General features: G+C 41.8%; 1 protein-coding gene across 2 annotated transcripts in view; it reads left to right on the top strand.

Annotated features, from left to right (window-relative positions):
* enah (ENAH actin regulator) overlaps nt 1-12,268 on the top strand; it is a 125,929-nt gene that overhangs the window by 1,093 nt on the left and 112,568 nt on the right. The window lies entirely within an intron of this gene.

Raw genomic sequence — 12,268 nt, 5'->3', positions numbered from 1 at the left:
TCAACATGGGATCAGATGTTCCAGCGTGAGGCAATGTCCTCCATGTGTGGCTGTTGTGTAACTGCCTCCCAGTGAACATGGTGTTTCCTGCCTTTTTAAAAGGGCAAGACTGACCCCATGCAGAGTGTGTGTGTGGAGACAGAGGGAAGCTGATCAGTGCTGATCAATACTGAGATCAAATGAAAACACTGGAGATCAAGGTGTATTGTTTCCTGTTCATCCTCTCCTGCCTTCTCCTCCAAGACTGTAAATCTCCTCTAACATGGTCTTTGTCTTTGACAGCCTCACACTTGCCAAGACCCAGGTTGTCACGCTGTTGCCACCCAGGGTCCAGAAGTGGCCTTGGTTAGTCAGGACAGCGTTTGTTGTGAATGCCCAGCCGAATAATCACGTTAAGCTTTTTGTCTTACTCAATGTTGAATTGTCCTCCCCTCAGGAATGCGACCACTTTAAAAAAAAAAAAAAAAAAAAAACGCCCAGAGGTTGCTGATGAGGCAAAAAGCGGGAATCTGATGGACACGGCCAAAGCAGCTCAGCAGGTTTTTGTCACCTCAGCTCGGTGCTGAGAGCGAGGAAATCGAGATGTCAGAGCAGCTTTGTGGAAACGTGTGAGCTTGTGTTGTTATTTTTTTTCAAATCCATAATCTAACTTAAGAAGTGAGACGTGCAGTGTGGATGGGGCCTGCCCCCTTTCAGAAAGCCTCTAATCGAATCCAGCTGTTGGAATCTCTCTGTAGGCCAAACTGCAGTTAACAATAGCTTTGTTTGTTTCAGAGATCTCCATGCCCCCTGAGTGGAAACCACTGACTTTTCATCTCCCTCATTTCTCCTCCTCATCTTCCCTGTACTTATTAAAATCTGAGTCATTAGCTGACTTTTTAGCCTTTATATGTGTTTGGGAGTACATCTGTCCTCAAACTGCAGCAGTATTGAAAGTGAACATGGCCAAACCACTGATGGCAGCAGAGCAGAGTAGAGACACACTTACTTGTTTTTCACCAGGATGTTGTAGTTGTTTCCCTGCTGCTTTTCAAAGGGAGACATGTATGTCCAGAGGGGACATGGATTGGTGTGTTTGAGGGAAGTAACAGGTGTGCGTGTGTGTGTGTGTGCGTGTGCGAGAGTGAGTTGTGGCCTCAGCTGCTTGGAGCTGACTCATGCAGGACAGTTGTGGCAGTGTGTTAGTGTGCCATACGGTTTTGGCTGAATGGCAGACGGCCTAAGTTACTTCTCTACTGGCTGTTCAAAACCTACTGGGTTTTGGAGTAATCTCGTCAGTCGACGTGAGTGACCTAAGTTCAACAGAACTGACTTGTGTTGTCTGTTAATTTCCAAAAAAACAAAAAACTTTTTATGGTCAGTTACCATCAACAGTCAATTACATATTCCTGCTTAGTTCAGCTGACAATTGTGAAATAGTTGTTCTTTCTGTAGCAAGATGGAAGTCAAGTCCAAGTTCTTTTAAAATGAATAAGAAAGGTTGCATAATGTGATGATTCCAGCAGTCGTTCACTAATTTCCAGCCATAGCGGATCACGAGTGTTGGATGCCAAAACGATGAATTCGCCTCAACACTTGCATATCTGTTATGTTGTTGTCGTCATCACTACTACAATGCTTGTATAGTCCATGCTGTTATATTTCCCTATAAATAGCAAGCAGTTCATGTTCTATTTATTCCCATACTCAGGTGCTGAACACACTAAAAAGACTGTTGTAGTGTGGTAAATAGCTTGTTCGTGGGGACTTTAAAGTTCATTAACCAGCAAACTTTAGTAAAAATGCTTAATGTTGAAGAAAAAGCCCAATTATCTCTAATAACTTAATCCAATAAGATTATATTTATGTTGCGTCGTTCATGGAGGCTTCAACCTCTTTGGCACTGGCTGCAGACGTGCTAATGTTGCTAACCTGCGTTTTTCCAATCCATCCAACACGATACACTCATCAGCTTTTGGACACATTTTGTCTTTCACCTACTGTTTCCACAGTTTAGAGGTGTTGCCCTATCCAGCTTTGCAATTTACATCACAGATATTGCAGGAAGTCCTGTCGGTCAGTTTTCGATAAGTGTAACCACACTTGCGACTACTTATGGCTCACCATTACCCTGACTCATTGTGACCTAACCAGGAGAATCAGAATCTGGTTAACTGTCACTTCCATACACATAGATGGTAGTGAAATGCTGTGTTCCACAGACTGGTCACACCTTAAAAACAGAGACACATACAAAAAAAATGAAAACTACAATAAAAGTGAGAAATATATTTATAATGACTTAAGTTGCAGGGATGGTTGTGTACAGACGGATTCACTCTCTCTCTTTTTTTCTATAGTCTGTTAGTCTCTCACCCAGATGTGCTCTCCGGTACCAGAATCAGCAGTGTTTGATTTAACGGGAATCGGTACTTGGTCGGACTTCAAAGTACTTCAAAGTGAGCATAACTCTAGTTAGGCAGAATAAGTGAGTGTGCAGAGCCTTTCAGAAAAGATTCTACTTCTCAGGGAAACTTTAGGGGATAGAAGATGAGCTTCGGGAGGTTTAAAGTTTTAGGGCTGCAGCTTATAATTAATTTCCTTATTGACTGAAGTCCCAAACCCCCAAAATTAAAAACATAGCTAGTAAGATTGCACCAAAGCTGTAAAATGGTGTTTAGTCCGAACATAGTTGCTGCAGATCAGTAGCACGACATATATGGTATGTAGCACCACATGTATACAACCAAACAACAGAAGTCAAGAACATGTAAACCATAATGTCAACCATACCAACAAAAGAACCTCTCTGGTCCCAGCTGATGTTCAGCAGCACATGGTGGTGGTTATAACCTGACTATTAAGGTCAAACAAACGTGGCCAGAGCACATTCCTAAACCATGAGCACATGAATTTATATATAATGGTGGTGCGTTTGTTTCCCTGCGTCGTGTCAGGCCACATGTAGCACTGATGTCAGCTTATCTCGGCCTGTTTGATAAGCTGCATCGTCGGGGTGACGGGGCTGTGAAGTGTCATGGAAACAAGCCTTGACAGTCGCTGAAAAGCCTCATGCCTCCCAGTCGCTGCAGGTTCACACCACAGTTGAATGACTGAGGCCAGGGCTACATGCGGCCTGGAACCTTTTTTCGTTTGGTTATCAATCTAACTGCAGCAGGGTGGGGTGTGGGGGGGGGGGACTATTCATGTGGAGAAAAACACCCCCAGTCACTGTGGAGTTTAAGATGGACTGTGGCCAGTTACTGTACGCTATCCAATCCAAATGAGGGATTAATGAGCTCACCCCGGGGCTGATTTGAAATGAGAATACATTTATCATGTAAATTGATTTAAAAAGGAAGTCACCGCCACACGTCACTTCTTGACATTTATTGAGTCTAGACAGAGAATAAGGCACAAAGAAACAATCTGATAAATAGACCAATAGATCATCAAGATGTTATATCACTAAAAGAAGCACAACTTCATTAGCAACTGAATAGAGATGTGAATGTGATAATGAATAATTCATAGACGATGTCGGATAGAAGCCACGAGAATTGACCAATCAGCTGGAATGCTTGCAGCTAAACCCATGCTCTACCTCTCTATTCTTTTGTATTCTCCTCTGTTGTCTGTGTCTCCTCTATTCTGACTACATCTAACAGCGGACTGCATCTACGGGCATTTTCACACCTGAAAGTTCGGACCATGGTTCATGTCTTTGTTAAAGGGTATTTGATCCGGTTTCACATTGGAATTTAAGGAGCACACTAAATTTTGTATGACATAAGTGCACCCTGTCATCGTCACCTACAGGGGCTGTGTCTACCTATTGATTGGTTTGTAGTCGTGTGTGCGTCTGACATTGGAACGTTCAACTTGATGGTTGATAGTCTTTTCATTTGAATGGAGAAAATGAATGAACCGGTTCATTTGGTTATTTTCGTTGCCACCTTAATATCTTATTGGTATTACTACTAGTGTTGGGTATCATTTGGGTCTTTTTGGAACACCTGTGCTAAATCATTACTTTTAAAACGGTTCTCGTGCCAGAACCGCAGCTGCCAGGTCCCGCTTCTTGGCTCCTCGTTCTAGGCTATTGCTGATTCTTTTCTGCACGTCCCAGTGTTAAAATCATACTGCGGGAAATACAGCCACACTTTAGATCCCTTTAGCTATAAGCTACTATCTGTGGGCTAATGTTACATGCTGCCAGAGTTAAGTGTAATGCTAACTAGACATGTGCGGTGATGTTTATGTTGGCTGTAAGCAGTGCAACTATTTCGATTAGCTCAGGCACCAAAATGAGCCACTGGATTCTGCATTGTGATTCGGTCTTCTGTACCGTGTAGGAACTGGTGCCTGATTGATATCGGATTAAGGTAACCAACCCTAATTACCACCAGCATGACCCACTTCAGGTGCAGTACTTACCACCAGTTTGTATGCTCCGAATGAACGTCCTCATTGTTCGAACCATATATCATCAAAGGCAAAGCCTGCCTGGCAACTCTGTTTCTGGGGAGACAAGCAAGACTTCCACTTCTTTTTAAACATTGTTTCATGTTGTCTCAACTTCCATGCAATTGGTCAAAAAGTGTTTTCATACTGCAAACAAACTAAGCCATGTTTCGGTTTGATCTGGACGAAGACCACCTATGTTTATAAAGTGCAAGTGAACAAGAGAGAGACGTTATTTTGCTCAAGTAATTTCCTTTGAAGTGTTTTGGGGAGATTTTTTTTGCCACAGATGGCTCCAAGCCAGTCTGCCCCTTGCACTCCTTATCTCCTTCTATCCTTCTATCCGACCTCCACAGCCATATCTCCGCCAATCCATCCTTAATCACGCTCCCTTCTGTCTGCACCAAAATGGGGCTTCTCCCTGCCTGGATTTCTTTTCCTCTGATATTTCCATCCCCTCCCAGAGAATCACATCTCAGGCCTTACGCTCCGGCTGTCTGCTGACCGACTGTTTGCACAAGTAAGGTCATACAGCTCCTGTTTGAGGCAGACATAGTTCTCCCAGGAGATTCACACCAGGGAAAGACATTACATTGAGCCACTTGATCTTGGTATCAAGCCACTGTGATTTTATACTGTTTCTTAAATTTCTTGATTTGATTCTAGTGAAGGACAGAAAAGACCATTGAAACTAAAGTCAACCTGAGTACACTTGAAGTTTCACACTTCAAAAACCGGGTTGATAAAATCCCCTTCAGTTTCTTTCAGAGGGATATTGTTTGATTCTTTGTTTGGGAGCAGTTGGCAGATAATGCAGTTACAATGTATTTTTAAATATTCTCATATTCTAAACGATTCATGTTTCATTGTCTTCGATTGTCATCTGTAAAGTGAGAACAGATGGAAAGAGTCATGCTGTGTTGCTCAGCCCTGTGTTTCCATCACTGTTCACTATTTCCATTGACGTTAGTTAAGGTGATCTTTTCGACCTGCTCTTACCTTGCCTTTGTTTGTGTATGATGCCACAATGAGGGCGAGGCAGTTAAGTTTGTCAACACTACACCTGGCATTTGTTTGAATCTTATCTAGCAACTAGCGACAAATCTGGCAACTTTCCGCTACTTTGGCAATCTCCGTTTTCGTTGTTGAGCAACAGCCAAATCACGTTCACTGATTTGTGAATGATGTCACGTTTGCCTTGAAGAAGATGAAATCCAGAGGAGGATTGGAACCCTTCTCCAGCTCATTGATTATACCTACGAAGAAAAACAGTTTAAATGGTATTTGAAATTGTATTTGAAATGAAAAGAAGTAAATACTGCGGGATTTCGGATTAAATAGTAAGTCATCATGTACAATAGACTGTTTTCTCTGGATGTGTGTACATTGACAACCTGCAGTCAGATTTCTCTTTTCCCTCTGTCATGTCCATGTCATATCAAGAAGGGAAGGTGTGATGCGAGATTACCACAGGCGTCCCACTAACACTTCTTTTTCACTTTTCACACACAAGCTCACACCCACCTGTTAGAGCTGCACTCTTCACATTTATATTTTCATAGCAGTGGTGTAATTTTAGCATGCTGGCAGTATTTGTTGTAACTATAATTGTGCAATACTCAAAACCAAAAAAAAAAATGTTTAGGGAAGAAGCATGTTTGTTCTTATTAAGGTGACGTGAAGTGTCTGTAATTGAAGTTGTAGCCCACTTGCAAAGGTCACAGGCAACAGCACTGATGGGTGTGTGTGTGTGTGTGTGTGTGTGTGTGTGTGTGTGTGTGTGTGTGTGTGTGTGTGTGTGTGTGTGTGTGTGTGTGTGTGTGTGTGTGTGTGTGTGTGTGTGTGTGTGTGTGTGTGTGTGTGTGTGTGTGATGGGAAGGTTGTGTGTTTAACCTGTAAGCGTTCAACCTGTGAGGTGAAATTCCCTCGCCTTTCTGTGGTTTTGTGGAGCTCCTGCCACTGACATCACTTACCGGGTAGAGACGGGGTGGAATGCTGTGACTGTGCAGGGCTGTGTCTGCACCTTGGTTATGATCAGCCCTGAAGCGTCAGTCACTGATCACGACCTATATGTGCTGAATGTGTGAGTGAGTGTGGGAAGGACCAGGTTCACAGATGGCTGCTGGGATGGGAACACTGACAAGTATACAGCCCGAACTGTACATCTGCCAACACGCCCCAACACCAACTGTGTCCAGCATGAATTACATTCACATGCAGCTAATTAGAAAAACTATCTTCAGTCACTGTGATATAAGGGTTAGCTTTTTCAAAACCGAATACAGCAACTAATCTTAACCAGAAGTGTGCAGGTGCCAAAACATTCTATTAACACCGTACATATTGGTCACCTCAGAAAATGTAAAGAACATATTCAGGTAATTTTGGCGGCAGATCCAAGGTTTTCTATTGGATACATTTACAGAGGATGCTTTCTTCTATAGCCACATTGTTGTGGCCCGGTGGAGATCTTTCTTCCTAAGTTTTAGGACGCACGGTCAGTGGTGGACCCCAGGATAGGATTTTCAACCATTAGAACTATAAATCCTCACCTGAGGAAGGCCCCGCTGCAACTGATCAAGCAGGTTATGTCCCATAGCCAATCACGTTTAGAGCTATTTAAGGCTTTTGAGTTGTGGTTTCCATTGTCTAGAAATTATAGTCTGTATCAAGAGCTTGTTTAATGGTATTTAGGGTTACAAATCTGCCTGGAAGAGAGATTATTGTGAGATTGTTGAAATCATGAAAAGTAAACAATCAGAAAATTTGCATTGAAATTTGTCCTCATTCAAAAGGAGAAAGATAAATAAATGATAAATTGAAAACTGATATTTATAGAACAAATGTGACTTAAAGGTGTTTTAACAACATTACTCGTTGTTATAGAATATTAGTTTTTAAACCTAAACTCTGTAAATTTAAACTTTTTATCATTATACAATGTGACTTTAAACATAAAGACCCTTGCTTGCTAATACAGTTTGTCATTTTCTGACTAAGTTGGTGGAGCTATGCTGGGAACAGGACCTTGGCCCAGCAGACATCTTGACTTGTCGCAGTAGGAAAAGCTAATGACATTACAGATGACTCTGTTCAGTTCAAGTGTCTTAGTTGAGCCGTGACAGTGAACCAGCATGGACAATACCAGGACTGTGAATGTGAAGCTGCTGAATTCAGCCATCATCCCATTAACCCTGTGCTTTTCCTGGTGTGACATGTCAAAATGTCTTTAGTTAGAACGGCCTTGTTCCTGGACTGGACTTGTACTAATACGAATAGTAAGGGTTTAATTTTTCCAACCCTAACAAGAAACTCTGCAATAAAACTAACTGGTGGGGGGGATGTTGTTTCACTATCTCTGTGGGAGACACTTGTTAACATAATGCAGTCTTCTTAAGGTTAAGACCTTAACCTTAACCATCACAGCTAAACCTCCAAACTAAAAATTAAAACCAGTTTCCTTCCCTAAACCTAAAACTAAGTCTCAACCCCTAAAAAGTTTCTTTGTTCCAAGGCCCCATGGGTAAGTGTGTTTTCAAGTTGAGGCCCCCAATGGGATGTGAAAAAAGCCCAAGTATTCACATGTCCTCACAGGTCACTTTTGGGGACATTACATGGACTTGCATTGATTTCCTGGAACCCATTACCACTACTTACCTAATTCCAACCCTAACCATACAGACCCCAAAATCATTTTTTTTCCTTCATTTGGATACACAGCCTTTGTCCCCAGTTGGATAAGCTGTCCTCAAATAATTGGTCTTTTGTCTCAAATCTGTCCCCAAATGTAGCCTATGACAGACACACACACATTCACACACACACACGCTCAAATACAAATGCTTCCCTCATCTGAAGTGGTCGTCCCAGCAACACAACAATGCCCCCAAATTGACACTCCTTTTTCAGCCAATTGTAGCCTCAGTAGATCTGAAATGAGCGGATGGCGGTGGTAAGACTCATAAGATGGGAGAGGGCAAAACGTGGTCAAGGGAAGGAGGCGTGTAAAGAGCAAACTGTGAAACATCGCAGTCAGGCCTCATTTGGCCTCCATAATGAACCGAGCTGGGACAAACCCCTCCATCTTTGTTCCCCTGGACAATGGCTGTGCAATGGGAGAGAAGATCATCGGACACATGAACTCCCCGTGGTCAGCTGTGCTCAACAGGCTGTGTGGAGGGGGGGGGGGAGGGGGGGGGGATGCCAGAGGTGACAGTTCACCCTTCACTCTTGTATACCATCCGACAGGAACTAGTTAAATTTGCAAATGATTTAAAAGTCTATACTGACTTTCACCATTCTAACTGTGGTTCTCCAATATCCCTCTCCCTGCCCTCTCCCATTGCTTTCACTTCCTTTCTCAGATGAATAGTCAAAGTCCATTTAAATCAGGGCTCTTTTTCTGTCATATCTGGTTTAAATTTGATGAAATAAGTGTTAACTGACAGACTTTCCTCATTAAATACTTAATTCTGGGTTATGTTCTCCCTCTTCCAATATAATTGTTACCATGCCCCTTCACTTCTAATTACTTTTATTTAATCAGCAAGATAAGGTCAAATTCCTATAAAAATATTGAACTACAAAATGAAATCTTGCAATTGAATGAAAAAAAAAAGTGTTGTGGCCCACAAACGCACAATATGAACACATAAGCTGCTTTTAGACATGCACTGAACTCAGGAGATTCTCCGGACATTCTCCGGAGGGGCTGTATGTGGGATCTCAAATGTAAAAGTGAGAGTCTCCGGACTTTCTGCTGACTTTCTCCGGCTAGTTAAGTCCAGAAAGTCCAGATGAGCCGATGTGAGAACACAGCAGCAGATCTTCCGCAGGTTTCACAGCGAGTGAGTGAGGGTGTTGATGACTTTTCTAACACGCGACAGGCGCAAAAATGATGTTAAAGACACAGATGAAGATGTCAAGAGAGTTTTTGTGATAAGAGCCAGTGTAGATGTGCTGTACGCAAAAACATGTGATCTCTGAAGCGGAATAAATACGTTACATCCGTCCTCTGCCTGTTGCTCCACCCCTCACCTGAATGCTCTGGAGATTTTTGTGTTGACGTGAGTGTCTCAGCGTAGAATCTCCTGCTGTGTTGTTCACGTGTGAAAACTCCGGAGAACGTCCGCACCCAATTCTCTGGACATCCTCTGGAGTTCATGTCTGACAATGGCTTTACTGTATACAGCAGTACTAAGTAAAACGAGGGCTGCAGCTATGACTTCGTGCACATGTGAAGATGAAAATTTCTGTGTCTACAGACGTCCTCGTTCATCTGTAAGTCTGGAATTTACAAGAAGAGTATAAAATCAAAGAGATATTGTACAAAACATGTGTGCTAATGCACAAATTGTGTTTAGTATAACTCATCAACTGCATGCGATTATGACAGAAATACAAACACAGCTGCAGTTAGTAACACTTTAAAAAGAACCAAATCACAGGTCATTTTAACGGTTATCACTGACAACATCAGCTACAGCTTCACTCTGCAGCATTACATCCACACTCTGTCTGAAAGTGGGATTAAAATGGTGCAAAAGAGAATTTACAAATTGAGTTTAGTTCCTGGGAGATTCTGCTCACTGGTCTTCAACAAACAAATAAACTGCACTGCCAACAAAACAAGTTGAGACTGGTTGTGTCAGTGGGGCGTCAGACGAACCTTTATTTGAAGCACTTTCCAAGAAACTCTTTGAACTCAGCTTCTTGCAAAGTAAAAAAACAAAAACAATTTCAACACAGGAAATAAAGGGTTGCAGATACCTCGACACTTATTAGTTAGGTTGGACTGGAATAAATTAGAAAAAAATCAATAACTAATTTATTTGGGCAAATCCATATCGTAGTGGTAGTAGTTGTAATTTGGTCGAGGTCTGTCACTTCTCAAAAAGTCAAATTGGAACTAATTCAAATTGACATGTAATTAATTCAAACTAATAATGTAATATTTATATTTTTAGCATTTGGAATATTTATCTCCTCTCCACATTAGAGTGAATGTTTGTATTATCGAATGAAAAATGGTAACCTTTGTATGAACTGCACCGTAACACACACATACACATACACATCAAGACCCTCTTTAATGCAGGGTTGGGAGTGATCCAAGGAAATGGTTCTCTAATTACTTATTATCAAAATGAGGCACGCACCAGGTCCCAGTTGCATCGTGAGAATAGCACTCTGTGTGTGTGTGTCCTCTGTTGAATAATTCATTTTCTCTGGCTGAGGCCACAGTTTGCACTCCACTCTGTTTACTTCTTTCTTAAATGTTTTTTTTTCTTTACAAATTAGGCTGTGATGTAGGATTTGAAGTCATTATTTGGTCCTCCATGTCGATTTGATGGCAAATTGAATAATTTGAATGCTGCCGTCCTAAAGTTTGGTACCCCTCGTTTTTAGTCTAATCGTAAAGAAATGTTTTTTGCGCCTGTCATCCTCTGAAGCTGTTGATTGGCTGTGCTTCCTGCTGAAGTGGCCTTTGGCACATAGAACCTGTCAGTGATGTTTGCACTGACTGGGTCAGCTCTTCACCTTTTCTTTTGTATATGTGTCTATGATCTGATGAGACGGTCCAGCCTGTTTGCTCTCGCCTCTCCCATTCAGCCACTGTGGCTCCTCCTTGTGTGGTTGTGACCACCTCATGTTGAATCATGTGAATCCAGGGCTTCGTATTGAACATCAGTGCTCGGCTGAAATGTGTCCAAAGCACAAAAAAACGTAAAATACAGGAAGCTGTCACTGAAAGTCTGTTCAGACCAAGAGGCTTGTTGACATCTGGTTACTACAATTTAAGTGTCTAATATAACACAGAGAAACACAGTGGAAACCGGATGTAGTGATCACAGATATAGTGATCAAGTGGTCTGCTTTCAGTGTCCATTTTGGGTCTTTTCATACATGTTTGGACCGTAAAAAAGTTAGTACTTTACTCCTCCTCTCTGTGTCACTATCATTCACGCTACGCACTGTGCAAACCTAATCGAGCCAAACCGAGCGTGCCCTTTATCTCCTCCGGCTCTCCATACATAGCCTATAGCCAAATTCAGTTGTTTTTACCCAGTCTGAGTTTACACCTGTGTGTGTGTGTGTGTGTGTGTGTGTGTGTGTGTGTGTGTGTGTGTGTGTGTGTGTGTGTGTGTGTGTGTGTGTGTGTGTGTGTGTGTGTGTGTGTGTGTGTGTGTGTGTGTGTGTGTGTGTGTGTGTGTGTGTGTGTGTGTGTGTGTGTGTGTGTGTGTGTGTGTCAGCGTGAGACACAAGCTGCTATGCGCAGCTATGAAGAAAGTTTTTACTCATCTAAGAAAAGTATCGATCATTATGTGTTGATCGGTGTAGATATTGTGGCGTCATTTCAATCAAATCAACGGTGTGCGTGTCTCTGTGTGGTTTTGTGTGTTTGTCCATGGCAACGTCCATCCCAATGTTTCAATGCATACATCGTCTTATGCCAATTAAGATGACATTGTTCAACCCTATTTTGGGCTGCAACTAAGGATAACATTATATCTGTTAATCTGAACTTTATTTTAACATTTAAAAGGGACATATTGTTAAATTAAGATAAGATGTACCCTTATTGATCCTCCGTAGAGGACATTAAAAATTGACACTAAGCAAAATAAAGTATAGCAGCGCAAGGGGAAAAATGTAGTTAGAAATAAAAATTTGAATAGAAACAAACTGGAATAAATGAGATTGAAATAAATACTATATACAAGGCTGTTTTTATAAGTTCTGTAAACGGCCATCCGTCCAAATTCTTTGCAATATGTGCAGCAGTCTTTCTTGGATTACTTGTTATTTTCTTTAGTTTTCAAAA

Source organism: Hippoglossus hippoglossus, chromosome 24, assembly GCF_009819705.1.
Source record: "Hippoglossus hippoglossus isolate fHipHip1 chromosome 24, fHipHip1.pri, whole genome shotgun sequence".
Taxonomy (NCBI): Eukaryota; Metazoa; Chordata; class Actinopteri; order Pleuronectiformes; family Pleuronectidae; genus Hippoglossus; species Hippoglossus hippoglossus.
Note: the sequence above shows the minus strand (reverse complement) of the source record. Positions and strands in the feature narration are given on the sequence as shown.